The sequence below is a fragment of the Eublepharis macularius genome, chromosome 1 (genome assembly GCF_028583425.1).
Source record: "Eublepharis macularius isolate TG4126 chromosome 1, MPM_Emac_v1.0, whole genome shotgun sequence".
Classification (NCBI taxonomy): domain Eukaryota; kingdom Metazoa; phylum Chordata; class Lepidosauria; order Squamata; family Eublepharidae; genus Eublepharis; species Eublepharis macularius.
The window spans coordinates 199,949,737-199,972,182 of record NC_072790.1 but is presented as its reverse complement, the minus strand read 5'-3'; positions in this window follow the sequence as shown (position 1 = coordinate 199,972,182).

Here is a 22,446-nt window from a genome sequence, read left to right as displayed (position 1 = left end):
ATGCTGGTGTTACACTGCCTAATACCAACATGGTAGCATGGCTTGGCATCAGCAGTTACCCATATATGTCATATCTTGAAGTTACGTCAGCATATCTCAGTGTTATACCAGGTATAGTCAGTATTTAGAGACAGGATCACACTGTGAAATAACAATTGCATGAAATAGTGGGTGATTTAACTAAGGGCAAAGAATACATTAATTCATTTAAAATTTAAAAAAAAACATTAGTGAGGATCTAATAGAGTTTTAATCCATTGGTTATATGCCAGCCATCACTGCTGTGTATAGAATATGCATGGGAAATAACAAACTGAAGGATATATTTTTAAAAATTGGGAACAATTGAAACCTGAGATTTTTCAGTGAAAAGGCATTCTTAATAAACCAAACTTTAATAAATAAGCCATACTTCAAAGCTGATGGCCTCATTATTATTGTAATTTAATTATCACAGAAACTCCTCATACATTTGAGAATAATTTAATGTCCCCCATGTTATATGATAGAAAGACAAGCTGAGACATTAAATGCGTTTGCAACAGCTGAACTAATTTAAAAAACATTGGCCACTTAACCATGTATGTTACTCAGCAGGTTTCCTTCTAAAATAAGGATCACCCACTCTTTACCAAGAGCAAAGGAAATTTGCATGTTGTTGGGGACAAGGCATGGCTACAACTGATGTCCAAGGTATAAATATATCCATACTAAACTAAATAACAAAAGGGATTGGGATTTCTAGGATACCTCATTTAAGCATTGCTCATCTGATCAAGCTTCTGCTACAGAATTACAAATCTGAGTGCTGCTGTAGCATCATATCAACACATAAGACTGAGAGTTTCTCTGCATGAGACATCTGTCACATGATGAACATGTGTTGGGAGATGCAATGTTAGCCAGGAAGGGTAGTTTAAAAAGACAGAGCTAGCGGCAGGGCAAAGGTTTTGCTATACATTGGAGCTATGTAAAGGGGCTTTGAAATACCAGAAGGGAAACTTTATCCAATTATAACCTCTCCAGGTCCAAGCCCAGCTCTGGAAGGCAACTCCAGGCCATTTCCATTCCTCACTGCCCTCTAGTTGTGATCCCAGGCAGTTTTAGACTGTAGAGATGAAATTGACAGAGCCTCCAGGGAGGTGAAGATTAAATTAACAAATCCTCTGAGGAGTGATCTTTGCCAGCTTTGTCTTTTAAAACTTGCTTCCAGGTTAACGTTGCATCTCCCTTCACTTGAAGAACAAAAGTGGAGGTGACTCATGTAGAGAGACTCTGAGATAACTTCCTTGTGTTATTACTCCAAACATACCACAGACATAAGCCATTGTGTCTGTGAAATATGGCAGAGATCAATAACTGGGGGCCATGGGTAGCTTGGATGTAATTTGCCTCAGAATTACAGCTCTTGCCCTCCCAGCTGAATGTGATAGTTTAGTTTAACTTGGTTGCTCATCAGATTTCCCAGATACCAGGGATGAGCAAACGGCAATCTATGGACTACATCCAAGCCTCAAATCAAATACTTTCATCTGGCCCCTCTAGGCACTAACAAATATTGATCAAATATTGATCAAGTTGTGTTCAATATTCACTTTGAGTCTTTTTGAGGAAGGTAGATTATAAATGCTATAAAATAAATTTTAAAATAGTTTAGTTTGGAAAGAAAAGGCCCTAAGTATATAAATGTGTGTTGTGTTGATTTCTGGAAAGGCAAAGGACCTCTTAAAGGGAGTCTTTCAGGAAGCCTGTATGTTCCTTTCCCCTTGTCTCACAGCAGCCAATGACCTCGTACCACCTGAGCACACTTGACTTTATAGCTTTATAGCTTGAAGCCTTTATAGCTTGGTGATGCCTGCTTGATTATGCAGCCTGACTATCTATGAGGGGATCACATATTTCTGGTCTCAGAACTAAGTTCTGAAGAATGGAATGCCCCCAGCGAACAAGCATACTGAGTGGTAATTGAAGGTGAGGAGGCTGTGTTGCAACTCACAAGAAGGCAGTGGTTGTATTCAGGCTGTTACTACAGCACTAAAAATGTGCATGAGTGCTGAATGGCTGGCAGCACATTGTGTGGACCATTGATATCACAGACTATACTCACACAGGGTGTTGCCAGTTACTCAGATCCTATGAACCTTCACAATGTGGAGCTTCAGGACCCTCATTCTTGTTCTGTCGATTCATGATGCCATCCAGTAAAGCCATCAGGTTCTCCCTTCACTACTCAGCTGCAGAAGGCATTTCATAATTAGCAAACCACCTTACAAAATGTCTCTGTACTAGAGGCCTCACATTCCTTGAATGTTGCCAAAGATGTTCTGCCACACTTCTCTCAATACCTCAGTTCAGATGTTCCACAAAAGCAAGACTAATTAAAATAATCTCGGTTAGCATGACCATCTGAATATAGGCCTTTCCACTAACTACGGTTAATTAGGCCTTTTCAAATTAGAATCTGAAATCATGGCTTCAAGTTGACTTATTAACCACAGTTGACTATGGTGTCATCTCAAATATTAATGTGGACATTCTGGCTTACTCTTGGCTTGTTTCCCAGCTCTGCCTTCAGAATTTAAGTGATTATCTCTGAGTCAAATCCTGGTTTCATAAACTTACCGAAGTTAACATAAAAATGGTTTTGCATTACATCTGAACTGAACCACTGTCTATGGACACAGAGCAAAAAGTTGAGCATCATATTTCTCTCTCAAGCACAGAAGCTGTTGGGTTTTTAAATTTTTTAAAAACTTTTCATGGGAAATATGCTAGACAAACTGACAAGAAATCTTATATTATGCACAGATCTATATCCCTTAGACTGTGTACACTGGCTGAGCTATCCCATAATTGCCAAAGTCATTCTTGTTCTTTCAAAATAGAGACACTAATTATTTAGTTAGTACATTTTTACCCTTCCCTTTGTGACAGACAGCTGCAGTTCTGCCTTTCTCCAAGAACTGCCAATGGGAGCTGTCAGAATGTTGAGTGCTGTAAACGCTGGGAAAAACAGAAGTGAGCTTAGAGCCAAGCTACAAGAGATGAATTACACGAGGAAGAACACGTGAAGGGAGTTGCAATGTTAGCTGGGAAGTTGAGTTTTAAGAAATCGGAAGGCATTGTCAATTTTCCCTCTACAGAGTTAGAGAGATCTCTGCTCAGAGGGTATGTTAACTTCCTCTTTGCTTCCAGGAGGTTCTGTTAAGTTCACCTCCCTTTCTAAGAGGCCAAGAGAAAATCAACCTTCTGAGCAGCATCTCCTTCTGAGCACCTCTCTGTAGAGAGAGGAAATTGACAAAGCCTTCCGATCTCTTTTAAAACTCAGCTTCCCTGCTAACATTGCAACTCCCTTCACGTGCTCTTCCGCGTGTAATTTGACTCTTGTAGCTTAGCTCTTAGAGAGTTGAGGGCAAGCTGTGTAGAGCAGAGAAAGGTTTCTAAGGTGTGATAAAAATCTCAGGTGGTTTAAAAGAAAAGACAAGTTTGGCTAAAGGGATGCTCTCCTGAGAAAAAAAGTGTCAGGTAATGTAACAAAGATCCCAGAGTGTTTATAAGGAACAGGGAAGGTGTTGAAAAAGCTTTGATACTCCTGAGGTAAAATCAGATAAGGTAAGATGTAAGGAGTTGTCACCAAAATGACACCAAAGAAAATGAAGCTTTCTACAGATAAAGAGAGAGGTGTTGAAGCCATGAGCAGTGACAGTGAAGCAGAGAAGGATCCATCCACCACGGAAATGCAGACAATTAAAGAGACAATTGAATTAGCTAAACTAAAAAATGAATAACTAGAAAAAGAGAAAGAAAGAGAATTTGAATTAGCCAAAATAGAATATGAGCAAGCCCAGCCAACACCTCAAAGAGGACTGGAAAAAAACAAACAAAATCTCAGCAGAAATAGAAATGCAAAAACTTTGGTTAAAGGAAAAGGAACTGGAGGGAGCTTCTATAGCCCTGGAAAATAATACCTTGAGGGTGGATAAGAGAATCCCTAAATTCCAAAGGGGGAGGGGATTTGGAGGCTTACTTAGACAATTTCGAAATAGCCTGCCTTAATTTTAATATCCCTGGTGACCAAAGAATGACCTACATAAGACCCCAAATATCTAGAGGTTCTAAGTGAACTTTGTGGGAGATGATAAAGTAAATGATTATGGTTTTTTAAAGAGTGGACAAAGCAAAGCTTTGGAGGAATACCAGAACACAGCAGGAAAGAGTTAGAAAACTGAGAAAGAAACCTGAGAAGGCTTATGCTCAGGTGACATGTAAAATACTTTAGTTATTAGAGCAGTGGCTGGAGAAAGCAGAGAGCCACCAGGATGTTATCAGTCTCATAGGATTGGATCAGTTTTGCAAAATAATACCTACCGAATATTGCTGGCTGGTACAAGATGAAAAGCCAGGAATGGTAGCCAAGCTGCTGAGATCACAGATAAATTGTTGTTGATGAAGGGAGAGCCAAGGAGGAAAAAAATATTTTATGATGAACCTCATAAAGAATCTTACCTGTTTGACAAAAACTATAGAAGGGTTGGTGGCAAAATGGCCAGAGAAAAACCTCAGGGCAGAGATGAGGGATCTTGGAAAAGATGTTATCAGTGTGATGAAGCAGGGGAATTGCATTATGACTGCCCCAAAATGAATAAACCACCAGCCCTTATAACATCAAAACAAGTAAATGCTATCAAACAAGTACAGACTGTTAAGGTACCTCAACAGTTAACACCAAGGGACACAGAAAGCTTAGAATATTCAAAGGCCCTTGTGAAGAGACAAGCACTAGAGAGATCAACTGCAATTTTAAGTTCAGGTCATGCCCGAAAGTGTGTAATAATAACACCTGAGAAAGGCATGGATCTTGATTACAGACAATCTGTATTCGTGGATGGATCCCAAGTGTTAGCATGGAGGGATTCAAGGTCTGAAGGAGGTGTCATTAAACTCTACTTGGTGAAGTCAGATAATAGATAATGAAAGGGCTAGGAGGTCCTGCTTTCCTAACGCCTGTTGCTGAAGTTGATATTCAAGGCAAAGACTGGGAAGGACTTTTGAAATTCAAAATGCTTGACAAAATTCCTGTTCCAATGATGCTGGGTAAAGATCTTATCAAGCATGTAGCAAAAGTTGAAGTGTATATTTGAATACAAATAAAAATGTAGTAAATGTGTATCTCATTAAGTCAGTTCCTGTCAGTTTCACCTCTTTAGAGCAGGCAAAGATGGCTTCTCAGAGGGTTTTTTATTTCCTCTTCGCCTCCCTGAAGGGGCGGTGAAATTGACAGTCTTTGAGGAGGCGAAGAGGAAATAAACAAACCCTCTGAAGAGCCATCTTTGCTGGCTCTGGAGACGTGAAACTGTCTTTTTAACTACTCTTCCTGGCTAACATTGCTCCTCTCTTCACTTGAGCATCCTCGTGTAATTCACCTCGTGTAGAGAGACTCTGAGTGTATAGCAGAAAACCAGCAAGATGACATGTTAGAATCCTTAAGGGTCATAGCTAACACAAACCCTCCCAATCTGTCTCTTGAACAACCAGTGAGATATGCAAGCTGAGAAAATCATACAGAGGGCCCCTTAAGAAAAGAAAAATTACATTTGAACCTCATAAACAGTGGTGCAGAGAAAAAATAGGATGGACTGGGTAAGGGTGGCACAGGCCCATCCATTCATTGCTCACCTGGGCGTGCACAGAATTAATAGCAGATGCATCCAAAATTATCATTGGCCAAAAATTAGCTGTAAGATGGTAAAACTATCAGGAAAAGAATTTGTTGCAGCATTTCACATTAAATCTCAAGTGAATTGCCCTTCAGTCCTTAGCATCCATACGTCTGTCCAGCCACAATTAAAACTCAATAATAAAGCACCTCAAAGTGGTCTAAGTTGGTGACTGTTGTAACAGAAGAAAGGGAAAAGGAAAAGATGAATCCTGAATGTGAACATTTCAAACCAATAAATGCACCCTTTGTATGTGCAATAATGGAGTACATTCAGAAGCACTCTTACAGCACTATGGCCAGATGACAAAAGTGATTGCAGTATGCTATAAATGGCAGTGGGGAGTTCTCTAGCACACTTCCAGGAAGGAAGAAGGATGATAATTGGGTAAATATGGAAAATGTGTTAATAAGTTGTAATTATTAATGTGTTTATTGTTTACAGGAAAACCAAACAGTTGTAATTTGTTAAATATTAGTATGAGAATATGATATTACAGTATGTGTTTGTCTGTGTTCAATACATATCAGCAGAAAAAGTGTCTCCGGGGGCAATCTGAACAAATTTCTAGAGTGTTAAGTACTTAGTTCTACATGTGGTGTTAAAAACTCATTGTTTCCACTAGAGACCTAAATGGGTCTCCACATAGACAATGTTTTGGAGAAGAGTGTGATGGGCAGTTGCACTTCTCCCTCTCTCAAGAACAGCCAATGGGAGCTATCAGAATATTGAGTGCTGTGTCAGCCGGGAAAAGTAAGTTAAATGAGTTTAGAAAGCGGAGGGGAAACTATGTAGAGCTGAGGAAGGTTTTTAAACCAGCAGCTAAGCCTGCTTGTAGGAGATTATACTTAGTAAAAAAAATACCTAAAAAGCATGAATAAGCTATAAAGTCAAAAGTTGAAGTGTGAAGAAACTAAGTATACGTATTTCTGAATCACTCCTATGTTGTTAAATCTTTAATAAAAATTCTCTCTGTGTTTACAATTAATCCCTACTGACTAAAGGAGGTCTGTATTAGGGAAAAGAAACACATACACTCATCTGTAAAGCCTTGGTTATTCTGCAAATATAGATCTGTGGAAGTGGGTGGCAGTGAAAAAAAAGCTGTGTGGAGTTCCTTGGACCTAACAGCCAACATCTGGATGAGAGGTGATTAATACAGGGAAATGGCTGACTCATCTGGTGAAATGTCTGGGAACAATGTGTGTGGAAGTGTTAGGGTTCTCTACCTGGTAAAGAGAAAAAGGATGGGTGGTGAACTGTGACTGCCTTGGCCAGCCAGTAGCCCCTGAACCTTTAAGAGAGGGTTTGTGTGGGGAAGCAATGTGAAGGGGCTGCAATATTTTCTTCCAAGGAGCTCATAATGGTCTACATTCTCCGTTATTTTGCCCTCCCAACAACCTTGTGAGGTCGCTTAGGCTGAGAGAGAATGATTGGCCCAGTGTCACCCACCAAGCTTTAAGATAAAGTATGCGTTTGAATTACAGACCGTAGATTTTAACTTGGGTCTCCCAGATCCTATCTTGATCTTCAGTACACTGCCACAAGTATAATCCCCTCCAAAAGTCTGCCTAAGCCACAGGGCAGTGGAGGAGGTGGCCATTTGAGGGGCAGGGAGGCCATTTTCAGCCTCCTCCGCTGCCTGGCAGCCATTTGAGGAGCAGGGAGGCTGTTTATGGCATCCTCCACCACCCTGTGGGCCCACGCAGCAATGGAAGAGGCCGAAAATGTCCTTCCCACCCCTCGTGGGAGAAGAGGGAGGACACCGCAGGCCGCAGGGGAAGGTAAGTGTGGGGCTGGGGCTGGGGGGGTGGGGGCTGGGGTTTGGGCAGATTAAAGGGCTCTGCCACTTGCAAGCAGCAGGTCCCTTTAAACTATCAGCTGGCAGGCAGTGAGGGGGGATCTCCCCTGCCGCCTGCCAGCTGATAGTTTAAAGGGACCTGCCACTTGCAAGGCAGGAAAGGGCTCTTTAAACTATCAAATGCCCTTTTCCCTGCCACTGCTAAGCGGCCGGAAAGGGGCATTTAAACCCCATGAACCACGAACCACAAACTGGTTCTTAACTGACCCCAGTTCCATGCCAGTTCATGGTTCTTGGTTTGTGAAAAGCCACAAACCACAAACCTCATGGTTCAGTTTTTGTTTGGTTTGTGCCCATGTCTAATCTCCACCCTATTCTGGAGTGTGCTGCTTACTGCTGAAGATGATGGGCACTTCCAAGACATGAACAATCAGTTTTCATATCTGGTGAATATGGATTATGGTCATCGTTACCTTCTTTCCTTCTCTCAAATGAAAGTTTGGGAGGTAGAACAGTTAGGGTTACCAATCCTGTTGAGTAGCTGGGTTTGGTTAGAATAACAGTGTCGACATGACAATTGATTTAATGATATTTGGTGGTCTTTAATCAAGGTATAGGATCAGTGCAAGAAGAGGCTACAGTTTAAGTTTTCTCTTTGTATGCCAAACTTTAAGGAAGCTTGGCAAAATAGAAATTAGGACTGACTAGAATTATAGATTTTTGTAGAGAAGGCTATATAATTTCTTTCGCAGAAATCCAAAGGGAATGCAAAGAGGTTTCATTATCCTTTTATAAATATTTACAAATAAGTCATTTTATTCAAAGCAAACAGTCAGATATTAATGTGCATAGATGCCTGAATATGTTTAAGCTATTGTTAATGCGAGGCATATGGAAGAAAATGATAGCAGATATATATACTATACTAATAGATGTGGAGGCAAAATCTAGAGTTTATATAGACAAATGGTAAAAGGACTTATGGATGCAATATGGCTTAGCCTCCATAGAAATATTTAAAAAGTATGGTAAGTGTATCACTTGGAAAAGACATTATAAAAACTATGTGCCAGTGATATAGGATACCAGACACACTAAAGAAAATGTTGAGTGTATCTTCTGACAGTTGTTGGAGATGTAAAAGAGGTACTGGTTCATTTTTTTACTTATGGTAGCTTTGCCTGATAATAAAGAAATTTTGGATTGAACTATTTCGTTTAATGGGTAAAGTTTTATAGATAAAGTTGCTGGTAGACCCTAAGGTTGTCCTATTAAATATTGTAACAGAGAATACAAAAAAGAAAGCAGCTTTTAATTGAAAAATTCTTTACAGCTGCAAGAATTTTGATTGCACAAATGTGGAAGCAAGTAAAACCACCTGCTATTCAAGTACGAATTAGGAAAGTTTGGTATATGATGTTTATGGGGAAAATGACCGCTTACAGAAGTTTTTGGCAAGGGAATATTTCTGCCCACAAGTACTATATACAGACTTGGTCTCCATTTATTAGATAATAGATACTGAAACAAGGTTAATCCCAGAGGTTCTATGAGAAGAGAGAGATTGAATTCTGTGTAGTATGTACAGCTGTTAAAAAGTAAGATAGGGTGGTATTATAAGAATTATTTGGCTAATTGCGTTGCTTCAAATGTGGTTAAGATTTAAAGTGGGAAAAATAAAAAAGAGAGATGGAAAAAATAATAAAAAATATATTTTTCAGACAGTTGGAAGACTTTTTAATTCTTGTGGGGGACGACTGTTTATAACATTGAATAGGTTCAATCTATGTAACTAAGTAGAAAAATGAATTGTATCTGAGTGATTAATTACTATTATCTTTGTGATACTGTAGTTACTGTTTTGATGTTTATTCACATATTTCTTTATAATAAACAGAGAGTTGGATTTTTTTTTAAAGAAAAAAATATGGCCATTGTTACAAACTATCCAGCAAGAGTCAGGAAAATAACACTGATATGCTCTTGAGCTTGTACCCTGCCACCATGGGGTCATGTGTGAACAGAACCGATGTCCAGACCGGGTCCTGAGCTAAAAATCAAACAGATGGCCCATAATACACTTAACTGCTCTTTGATCCCCACTCCATATTCCTTTTAACTTTGAGAGCCTGATGTGTGAAATCTCATATAAGTAGAACAGTAGTTTTGTTTGATAATCAGCTTTACTAACTTTGCTAGAACATCTTTAAAATGCAATGAATGAATGAATAAATTGACAGGAGATCTGAAATTCTACAATTCCATAATATTTCTTTGCTGCCAATATTCAGATCCTTCCAAAAAAACTCAAGTCTTTAGAATCTCCACATTTTACATTGCAATCAGATTTGCAAAGTATGCATAAAAGTGTTACACTGGGCTGCAGCTCTCAATGCATGGTATTTGGGGATGCATGGCTGTTGGTCACACCCTTCATGTTTTCTGTCAGAAACAACTGTGTACCCATGGCAAGCACATCAAGTGTAAGATGCTCTTAAACCACAATGCCTATCAAAATGTTTTGAAGGGTGCATGCTTGTATTATTGCCAGTGTAGTGTTGTGGTAAAAGTGATGGACAAGAATTTGGGAGAACCAGATTCAGATCCCCACTCTGCAATGGAAGTTTGCTGGATGATCTCTTAGCATAACCTACCTCTACATGAGTCTTGTTGTGAACATAAAATGGAGGAGTGGAGAACAATGTTGTAAGCTGCTTTGGATCCCTACTGGGGATGGAGTATAAATATTTAAATAAAATATTATTTGCCACATCTCTTTAAAATGTATACAAGTTGTTACCAGAATATGATTAGATGTTGCTTCCATGTATTTTAAAGAAACAATCACTGAACACTATACCCATGGATCCTTCACAATTGAGTTGTTTTAGCCATAAGTTGGTGTTTCGTATTGCATACTCAAAGGCAGGGCTCATTTTGAGGAAGAACACACAGGAACGCAATTCCAGCAGTTCCCCAAAGAGGTCACGTCAGGTGGCCCCACCCACCTGACTCTTGGCCATTTTGGGCCCATTTCGGCCTGGATTGGGGCCGAAACGGCCTGGATCGGGCCTCTGACAGGTGGTAGATCACTCTCCTGCTCATCAGTGGCCCAATCCTGACCATTTTGGGCCCATCTTCAGCCATTTTCAGCCCCCTTTTGCCATTTTGGGCCCAATTTTGGCCCTGAATGGCCAGGATTGGGTTCAAAACAGCCAGAATAGGTGATGTCAGAAGGTGTGGCATATGCAAATCAGTTAGACTAATGGCACACTTCTGGTGATGGCAATAGGCATGGCATATGCTAATGAGTTATGCTAATGAGTTATGCTAATGAGTCCCTCCAGCTCTTTTTCTACTAAATGACCCCTGCTCAAAGGGGAATTAGCTTACTCAAACTCGGAGAGTTGAATACTGTTGAAACAAAATGGCTGATTAACTATGCATTTTCACATGGGCATTTGCCAGATGGCTATGATTTTTCTTCTGTTGGCCAGCCTATGTGAGGATTTTATATGGGAAGTATTAATCTGTATTGTGTGTAAGTGCAAAGCTGGGAAGGAAAACATTAGCCATTCTGGGAATTTATAAGAAGGGATAGAAGATACCAATTGTAAATAATGACCTACTGACAGGGTTGCAAACTAACCTAGAGGAAAAAAATGTCCTGCCTCTTTAACAGAGGCTTAATGGGATGTTCTTTACCAGGTGATATAATTTACCTCCAAGCCATTAAAAGCTTCCACCACCACCCATTTCTACATGTTAAGCCTCTATTAAAGGGACAGGACATTTTTCTCCAAGTCAGTTGGCAACCTTTCATACTGAACTTTTCAGGAAAGTGTGTGTTTTGAGCTATGTATTCTTAGAGACTAGAATCAGGAACAGAGTACGTATGTATAGCATTGTGCCTTTAACCTCCTGGTTTGCCATACTAGGAAGTGCTGGAATTAATTTCCTTAGCAAGAGCATTTTCACTTTCCACTGGCAGTTCAGTTTGGCTCATGCAAGCAGCCACTTTGTTTCAAAATATAGTCCTGATGTGCCTTTGTGGTCAATGTAAAGTTATCTGTTGTTTATATACATACCTTCTGCGTGGCTCCTTGCTGATGATACTTAACACATAGGACATGGGGCTGAACAGCATCTAACCATAATGTATTCTGATCACACAAATGTGTACAATTCTGGTCATTGGATCTCAAAAAAGACATTGCAGAGATCGAGAAAAGTTGGAACTCCTTTTCTACGAGGAGATACTGAAGAGTATGAGACTTTTCAGCTTAGAAAAAAGATGACAAGGGGTGCATGAGAGAGGTTTATATAGTTATGCATGTGGTGGAGAAAGTGTATAAGCCCCCTCCCTAATAGTAATAGAATGTAGGGGGCCCCAATGAAGTTGATGGGCAGACAAAAGGAAATATTTTTTCACTCAATGTGTAATTAAAGTGTGGGACTTGCTTCCAGTGGATGTTGTTATGCCCACTAACACACATGGCTTTAAAATAAATTAGACATTGTCATGGAGGACAGTCCGTTGATGGGTACTAGGTAAGACGACTAAAGGGAACATTCATGTCTACAGGCATTAACCCCCTGAATACCAGTGTTACAAGGCAACATCAAAGAAGGCCTTGATTTCTCTCTCTTGTTCGTTGGCCCACCAGGGCATCTGGTTCACCGCTGTGTGAAATAGGATGGTGGAGTAGATGGACTGATCCAACAGGACACTTCTTATATTCTTATATTCATTATGCCTGAAATTTATAGCTTAGTTACTATCAGGGGCAAAACATGTGAACAAGCTTGGAGTAACGAGAATTAGAAGGATCAATAGCCATGCTTTTTGTTGACTATATCTTAACCCACTGAGATGTATAGTGTCCAGAATGAGAGGACCTCACAAAATGGCATGTAGCAAGGCTTGAATCACTTTGGTGTGACAGAAAATTTGAGTCGCCAAGGTATAGACTCTGAAGGGAGAGGCCTGGTTTCAGATCTCCATACAGCCAGTCGCTCTCTCAGCTTAACTTTTTTCACAGGATTATTGTGAGGATATGGAGGAACAGAGAATCTTGTAAACTAACCTTAGTGTTGCTTGGAGGATGAACAGGATAAAATGTAATAGAAATATAAGCTTACATAATACAAATGATGTTATTTCAGTAGAACTCATCTATAAGTAAATATGATCAGGATCAAAGTCTTAGCAGGCTCAGTTTTAGACTTGCTTCACCCACACAAGCTGTGGATAAACTTTGTTCTAAGTATACATCCATGCACACTTTTGAGATATGCCCTTCAGCACTACATATTTCTGAAGTATCAAGAATAATTCCCTCACCAAGTATCACCATAGTGCACGAGGGAGTAGGATCCATCACCAGTGTCCATGAGTGATTTGTGAACATGCCGCTCATTTTTGGAACTAATTAATTATGGCATGGAAAGAGGATTTACCCCCCACTTTCCCCTCAATCCTTCCTAATCTTACATTCTGGATAAAATGCGAGGGGGGGATGAGGGAAGCATTTAACAGACTCAATTGTCTGCTGCTCCAGTGACAAAAAAAGAAACTAAACTGCAAAATGAGTACAGATCAGGCAAGCACTGTCTTGTACTGTAGGAGCTTTCTCTGCAAGAATCATTTTCAAATCTTAGAGTTTTTTTCTATTGCAATTAACTAAGAAAAAAATTCAAAGCCATATAATTAAAGAACAGAATTTTCTTAGGGTCTTAAAAACAGTCTTTATGAAATCTACTCCTGCCACTGGTAATTACAATGTACATCTTAATATACCTCTGCTCGGCCGGTGCTGGAGATAACAGTCCTGTGTGGATTGCATTTGGCTTGCGCATAGAAGGTAAAATCCTTTATCTTATCTCAATCTCCACACAACAACCAGCCTCTCTTCCAATTCAGGCCTAATCTTCTTAGTAAATAATACTGATATTTTTCACCATAACAAAAATGGAGCTGCCAGATTCGACTCGATAATGCCTCTCATTTACACACCATTCTCTGTCAAAATCTGCCTGATTTTTCTTAATCTCTTTCACTCATCAAAATATATTCTTTTTTACATTCAGCCACAGTATGTCCCTTGCTACCAAATAATATTATTATAAATAAATCCAGTTGGCTACAACTCTCACCCTCTTTGAGCCATCTTCTCACTAGCCCCCATTCTTCGACCAATGACAAATTATTTGTTATGCTATTGAATTTTACTGTGAAGTTTAGGATTTCTAACCAAGTGGTCTAAAATGAGGCTTTAATTGATAGTGTGCCCAGAAGGCATCCTATTCCCCCCCCCCTCACTGGATGTCATCTTAGTTCAGTACTCTTGAGAATGTGGTATTTTTGCACCTTGATCTTGTTTTAGAAAATGCTTATCAATGAAACAGAGGCATGGTAAAACCAAGTTCTTTGAATCTTCTTTAGAGACTATTAGATGTGGCTATATATTATTTCCATTGTTACAAGAAGAAAGCTATGATGAACACAGTGCCACAGAAATATTCCAGCTGGCCATATCAAAGTAAAAACTATCAATACAGTCCTAAACAAAGGACTTATAGGTTTAGTAGTGTGTATGTCTGTTCGGGATTGCACAGTATATGGTGCAATGTTTGGTATAATGAAGCTATAAGTGGGGGCTATAATGAAGTGGGGGCAAGTGGGGGCTATACTGAAGCCCCCACTTGAAGCCCCATGGCGCAGAGTGGTAAGCTGCAGTACTGCAGCCCAAGCTCTGCTCATGACCTGAGTTCGATCCTGGCGGAAGCCGGGTTCAGGTAGCCAGCTCAAGGTTGACTCAGCCTTCCATTCTTCTGAGGTCGGTAAAATGAGTACCCAGTTTCCTGGGGGTAAGGTGTAGATGACTGGGGAAGGCAATGGCAAACCACCCCATAAAAAGTCTGCCAAGAAAACGTCGTGATGCGACATCCCCCCATGGGTCAGTAATGACTCGGTGCTTGCACAGAGGACTACCTTTACCTTACTTTACTTGGAATAAAACTGGAAATATATCACCAGCCCACCGAAACAAATACTTTTCCAAAGTTGTTTAGGACTGATATTCCTAGATTCCAGTCAGTTCTGTCCACATACCTTCTTCCCCAGCTTTGGCCAATACCAAAGTCAGATATTGACATTTCATTGGGAATTTTACTCAGAAAAATGGGATATACTAAACAATAAATTATAAAACATTTAAAAAACCACTGCTTCTGGTTTGAACAGGAAGTGATTGCCACTGGAATCCTCACAGACCATGTGTGTGCCTTTTTACTGCATGCTTCAGCCAACCTCCCCACACCTTTTCTCCAGCCAAGTGAGTGGTGGTAGGGGGCAACAGCTGTTGCCAGGGGATTCCCTGCTGCAGCAGTAGACTGGCAACTCTATGTATCTCACAACTTTTCTATATATCTGTTTTGTACTTTTTTATCACACCATCTTTCCAAGGCACTCAGGGCACTGTACATCATTAGTTTCATTGGTTTAATTGTGTTACGTTCTTGAGGCTGAAATCTACCTAGCATCAGAAATAAAAAGATGCAACCTAGTAAAAGAATGGACCATGGTTATTCCAAAGGGCCTAAAACTTCTGATCTGAATCTTCATTACTGGGCACAATCCATATCCCACTGAATTTAATGGAAATGTTCTAATGAGTTTAATGGAGTAAGATTACAGTTTTAGAATTAACTATGTAGTGATAGCTAGTACCCTACTTTTTCAAACCTTTAAAACTTTGGCTGATATCAAAGCCAGATATTGAAGTTTACTTGGAAAGGTGGGATATATGTATACTAAATAAATAAATAATCATAATAAAATATTTAAAAGTAAAAAGGAGTTTTTAAAATACTTATGAAGAATAGGATGATCAGTGATTCCATGGACAGAAACAGGACACCGAGGAAGAGCAGATGTTGGGGGCAAATGAAGGTGGGTATCTCTTGTGTCCTGCTTAGGAATTTCGATAGGCATAAGGCTGGTTGGCTGGCTGCTGCTAAAAAGACAATATCTTTGGTCTGATCCTGGAGGGCAGTTCTTACATTCTTATGCTCTTTTGTTTGTGTCACTTAGGGGAGCCAGCATAGTTGAGTGGACAGAAACTGCAGCCTGTGAAGTCTGGCTTTCAATCCTTTCTCCACCATGACCTTAGGGATGCCACTGCTTCTCATACTCACCTCTGTGACTTCAAATCAACAATGGTAACCCACATAAACTTTTTAATTCTTTTTAGTTGTTAAATGTTGCATTTCGTCACAGCTTCTGGGAGCTGGTTTAGGATAATGGCCAAAAGATGAAGCTTTGATCTGGCAAGTAATTGATTCAAATCTCATCTGAGCTACAAACTGGATTTGGTTTCAAACTTTGTAATCCAATCTTATATATGTGTGTATATGCCATCAAGTTTCAACCAACTTATGGCAACCCCAGCAAGGCAAGTGAGAAGCAGAGATAGTTTTCCGTTGTTGTTTTCCACAGAGCAGCCCTGGTTTTCCCTGGTAGTCTCCCATTCAAGTTCTGACCAAGACCAACCCTGCTTAGCTTCCAAGATCTGACAAGTTCAATCTGTTCCATGTTGCCTTCCTTTCTGGGAATCCAATTTTACTACAGTGTTTAATATGTCTTATATTGTTTCTATTGCATCGTTAATTTTTGTAGTCTCCTTGAGTTTCAGCAAGAAAGGTGGATTTAAAAATAAAATAAAATAAATAGGTGGCTTTATTGAAGTCATTGTCTCTCACCTTCACAGTGCCATCATAAGCAGAGTTATGCCTATTGACTTCAAGGGACTTAGAAAGGTGTAACCGAGCTTAGGGTGCCATCGTTAGTATTCCCTTCGTAATATGGAGATAATGATACTGGCCTTTCTTATCAGGATGTTGTGAGGATGACTATAATAATGTAAGGCGAAGTGCTTTGAATTCTGAAAGCGCTATACAAATAGTATATTGCCCTTGTTGTTATCTTTGTGTCTGTTTCTGGTTTTACTATTATTGCATAGACTTTAATTTTGTAAGTCATCTTGGTTTGCCTTTGAAAGAAAAGTTGGATGCAAATTTTAGAATAAATAAATATTAATTATAAGCAGGCATTGCCAAATAAAGGTCCTTAAACTATGGTTTCCCTCAGGGAACATTTTTGGATTGTCCTTTGAAGGCAGATCTTGTGCAACAGAAGGTAGGAATTTCAAAGTTATAAGCATACATCTGACATTACACACAAAGCTTCGTTATGAGAAACTAATTAAATTCCTCCAGGCCCCATGTGGCTCAAGGAGAACAATTACAATCCTGGCGGTCCCACATCATGCCACTTTCTGTTATGCTGTGTCTTACAAAGTAATACATTGTCGCATTACCTGCCATGATTTCCAGCAAAAGATGTGCAAAAAAAAAAAAAAAAGCAATGTGGCAGTAATTCATGTCAACTGCCCCCAAAGGAAAGCTGTCTCAACAGTAATGTTTTTGTTAGGCCTACCCTACCTTCAGAATGGCAATACACTGGCTACTGTTTCCTGTTGACTCTTCATTTGTTCTGTCATGATGAGGTCTGTGTTTGGCAGGTATATCTCTGGCATAACCCCACTGAGTTTTCTGGGAGACTGGGCATAGATTAAATGTGTGCCCTACTACTTTTTAAATTCCGCCCCCCCCCCCAGATATAGGAAACATATTTCTTACCTTGCTCCCATCCCTTTTGTAATATATAAAGGGAGCAATTCTAAACACGTTTACTCAGAAGTAAATTTCATTTAATTCAGTGGGGTTAACTCTTAGGAATGTGTTTTTCAGATTGCAATGAGGGGAAGAGAAGACTAGTGTAAAAGAGAGGGGAAGCTAGGATTGTCTACTTCTGGAGATCTCCTGAAATCACAACTGATCATCTGATTACAAAAATGGCAACTTTGGAGGGTGGAGTCTATGACATCACATCCCTGCTGGGCTCCTCCTTCTCCCCAAACTCCACTGTAGCAATCAATCCCAAAGTCCCTCCTGTCCTCCATGGCTCTGGACCAGTCTTGGTGATCTAAGCCTTACGCAAATCCCAGGGCTTGATCGCCAACCAGAGCTCCTGGAACACTACACATTTGGAGAGGGTAATCCATCCTCAGTTTAAGAAGGGAGAAGACACACTTCCCCCCTTCATACAAGGCTTTTGGTGGCTGTGGATAGCAGTTTAAGCTTAGTCGGGCTTTTAATTTTGGCTTTTAGTTAGGATTTGGGATCAGGTTAGGGAAGGAAACTTGTTTTCAGTTTTAGCAACCTGTGAAGGGCCTGTCAGTTCTAGCTTTTTGGGGTACAGGTTCTATTATCAAGATCTCTGTGAGATAAACAACAACAACAACATTCGATTTATATACCACCCTTCAGGATGACTTAACACCCACTCAGAGCAGTTTACAAAGTATGCCATTATTATCCCCACAACAACAATCACCCTGTGAGGTGGGTTGGGCCGAAAGAGCTCCAGAGAACTGAGACTAGCCCAAGGTCACCCAGCTGGCTTAAAGTGGAGAAGTGAGAAATCAAACCCAGTTCTCCAGATTAGAGTCCTGTGCTCTTAACCACTACACCAGGTTGTCTGTGTTTACTGCCTGGGGTAGTACCAAGTGATTAAACGTCTGTGGTTGCTTTGGCCAGCCTGGAACCTAAATGTAAGCCTGTAAACTTTGGTTAAAAGATTACGCTGGACCTTAAATACCAAAGAACATTATTTGGAGAAAAAGGAATCCATTCTTCCCTCAGTGTTTGTGTTTGGTTAACTAAGGCTCAGTTTGATGTGCTAACTTGTGGGGGGACACTCATAACTTCTGGGGAGTGCATTTGAGAGTCAGTTGTACATTTCATAGTGATTATTCTAATCTACACTAAACCTTTAGTATGTTACACTTTATTTTCTGTAAATAAATGTTGGTTGTTTAGTTCCATCAGCATCTTGTCTGTGAAGTTAAAATAGCTGTGTGAAGAAGGTTACATTTACCTCACCATTAATCACCACATTATTCATGCAAGATCACAGTTAAGGACCCTTTAGAGAACACAAAGCTTACATACTACCAACCAGTTAGACAAAGCTTATGCTTCCTCTTTTACTGATTTTCTGCAGTTGTGTGGGTTTAAATAAATAAAAGGAGAAGCCACAGTGAGGGATCTGGGCAGCTACAAGTTCAGAGGGCAGTTTACCCCAGAAATCTCCCTGTCTCTCTTCCTCACCTTTTGTCCTCATTGCCACCTCACCACCTCCCCCGTGTTCCACCACACAAATCTCCAGGAATTTCCCAGTGTGGAGTTACCAACCCTAGGAGAAGCAGCAAGAAGACCTCCCCTGCCAGCCTATCTTGGACCAGCTGTCATTTGCCTCCTTTCCTTCCTGAAACATCTCCTGCTTACAACCATTTTCCATCTGGACAAGCTGTGTTCCATATCTAAGAGTTCATACTTCAATTTACTGGATTTCTGTTTCCCTGCCCTTTCTGTCTCTTTTTTTCCTTTTTTTGTTCTATCATGAATAGCTCTTTGAATTAGGTACAATGGCAGAAAGGCAATGTATAAATTGTTAAACAAACAGATAAATCACTAGCAGATAAGAGACTAAGCTGAGAACCAGTTCTGTTACTGCTTCTAATATATATTCACAAGTTAAATCCTAAGCAGAGTTACTCCAATCTAAGCCCACTGAAATGAAGAAGTGAGCTGTGACTCGCAAAAGTTCATACCCCACCACAAATTTTGTTAGTCTTATAGGTGCTCCTGGACTCTTGCTCTTTTCTACTGCTGCAGACAGACTAACAGAGCTACCCATCTAGGATTTCACTATAAGTAATCTTAGGCAAGTCTGTCCCATGACTCCCTTCAGCTAAGCTGGATCCTATTGCTCTTTTCCATTAAGTCTTCCTGTAACAGAGACATGTTTTCTTCAACATGCTGCTGATGAAGGATATTTCTCCTTCATCAGCAGAAGGCTTTTTCCATCAGAAAAAGCCATTCTCCTTTGAAGGATGACTTAACAAAAGAGTCATAGGATCCACACCATAGTATGTAAAATTACTATAATAACCTCTTTAAATGGCAAGCATTATTATATTTCTTAGTTTGTTCATTGCAGTTTCTGCTTTGTTAGTTTACTATTACTTTTTCAAAAGTACACCTTTCTTCAAGTTCAGAGACCTCATAGTCCTCCCATCCTGCATGTTATCCTCACAACAACCCTGTGAAGAAGTCAGCTCAAAGAGAGTGACTGACCCACTATCATTGAAGAAGGGCTTTAAATCTGGACTCACTAGGCCAACATGCAAACCACTACAACATACTGGCTTTATCAAGCCCTATTGACTTTAAATCCTGTTGAACAGTATAGTGTTCTTCTGCACAATGTCTAGCACAAAATGCACACATATAGTATAATTATACAGATTACTGATAGTGATAATCACACCATTTTTATAAAGGTAATGTTTGTTGATAAATTAATAAGTTGGTATTGTGTTGATTCCACATATACATATATGTGTATGTGCATGTTTATATATATGTATATTTGTATATAGTCATGGAAGAAATTCTTTTTTTTCCTTTCAGACTGCATTATTAGTCTTTCAGTGGTGGGATGGAATCCACTACTAGGATATTCTCTGATTAGAGAAGATGGAAGGAAGGAAGGAAATGGACAGAGAAAGAAAAAGGGACAAAGGAAGTAGGAGAAGGACATTTTCAGATAGACAGTGGTAAAGGCAAAAATAATATCTCAAAAAATTGAAAAACATGTCCAGTATGCAGACAGGGACAAAGTTTTATTTATTTATAGAATTTTTTTATGATGCCTCTCCAGGAATCTGCCCAAGGCAGCTTATAAGATTAAAATAATAAAAACAAAACATTAAAAGATATTAATTAAAATCCAACATTTTTAAAAAGTCCCAGCTCAGCATAAAAAATAGATCATAAAAAAGACTACAGTTTAATATTTTCCTGGCTAAAATACTGTTTAAAAAATCAATCTCTTTATGAAAATCCTGGCACCAAAAAGAAAGCAAGGCAAGTGTCAGGTGAATCTCAAGGGGAATGGCATTCCGTAAGGAAGGTGCCAATAATGAAAAATAATAACAGTGAAAAACAATAATGAAAAGGCTGTCACTGGTAGCCCAGACAATATGGATCCTTCAAGTATGATAGTCCCAAGCCATCTAGGGCTTTAAAAGTAAGAACCAGCGGTTTGAGTTGTGCCCAGAAAGAAAAGATTGGCGCAGATTCCTGAAAGTTTCAAGGACACTGGGTTATATCACTATTTAGGTAAGTCAAAATCTTTGTTTTCTCTCAAGCTTTTGGAGAATTGGCTTTAAGGTATGTTCTGTTTTGCGGCTGGCTCAAATGGTATTGGTTTCCTGGTGGAGAATTTATGACATTCAAATTTGCATCTCTTTTATTATTGCTTTTGGTGCCTTACCATTGTTTAAATGTTTGCTTTTGCTTTATTCTCCGCTTCATACCATTGCAGACAGACCAGTTTCTACATGTTAGAAATCAATCCATAAAATAAGCATAGCTGGTCATAAGATCCTAGTTAATATGGGCACCTGTTTTATGCCTGGTGGGTTGTGCCATACTGATGTGATGCATCCTTAATGTAAATAGGGATAAACGAGATTGCACTGCAGTTCATTTAGGTTCGTTTTGTTTCTTCATTGCCCAGAGCAGATAAGGCCTGTCTTCTGGACTGGAAGGGGTCATTCAGAGCAACAAGATGCTCTTTCTTTTCCACTATCCACTGCATTTTTTGAGCTGTAAGCACCATTCATGGATAGATTAAGATCCATTAGAATTGCCCACAGCCCCATCTTAATATTTAGTTTAAGGCAGTCAAACTGCAGGAAAAGAGATTAGCTATACATCAGATATCATACTGAGGCTATAGACAAACCAACTATCCATGAACACACTGTCGAACATTAATGGCTGCATTTTCTTATACACTAGGGCAAATTGTACATTAATATTAACATTAATAAATATTATAATTAAAGTGACTAATATTAGCTTTCAACTGAATTAGCTTTTAAATAAAAAGAAATTGAAAGAGAATTGATTCTGTCATTTGCAGGGTATAAGAAAGGGAAATCTACACTGAAATTGAGGCTTTTCTTACACGATTGGTTTCTGCTTACCTCTAAAACATGAACAACTACATCACAACATTTTAATTGATGCTAAACCTGCAAATTAACAAAGAATACAGTCGTTTTCCGGCACGTCTGTGCTTCTCAGCTGGAGACTTGCTGTTTTTCCTACAATACACAGCAGGTTGAAAATGGCTGTATTCTTACATGTGGGGAGGGGAGATAACCACCTGACTATTTTATGATGATGGAGACTTTGTCGATGGAAGCATAAATAAATGAATTTTTCTTGAATGAAATTTTCTCTGATCTGATGTCATATTTTATTTCTGAGCTTTATATTATTATTGTTAACATACAACACAAAATCTGCCAAGATTTCAAGCCCATGTTACTCATCCAGGATAGCAGTACAATTAACACAGAGAGAGACATACACACTCACATTACAAAATACTGTCAAAAAACTGTATTTATTTATTTTTAAATTTATTTGCATCCCGCCTTTCTCACTGAGATCCAAGGCAGATTACAACAGTGCAGTGAATATAACTGACAGCGAGGACATTCACTGAGCAAAGTATAATTGTGAAGAACAGTTAGGACATTCATGGAAATAGATTTAACAGGGAATGGTAGCGGAATTTTTTTAAAAAAACAAGCATAAAGCCAAGCACAGAGATGAAATCTATCCAAAAGCTAATTTCCATGGCATTTTTAGCAGCATGGAAACTTGCTAGTACATGCATACTTACATCAGTAGACAGCCCCCAATAGCAAAATATTCAGTTCT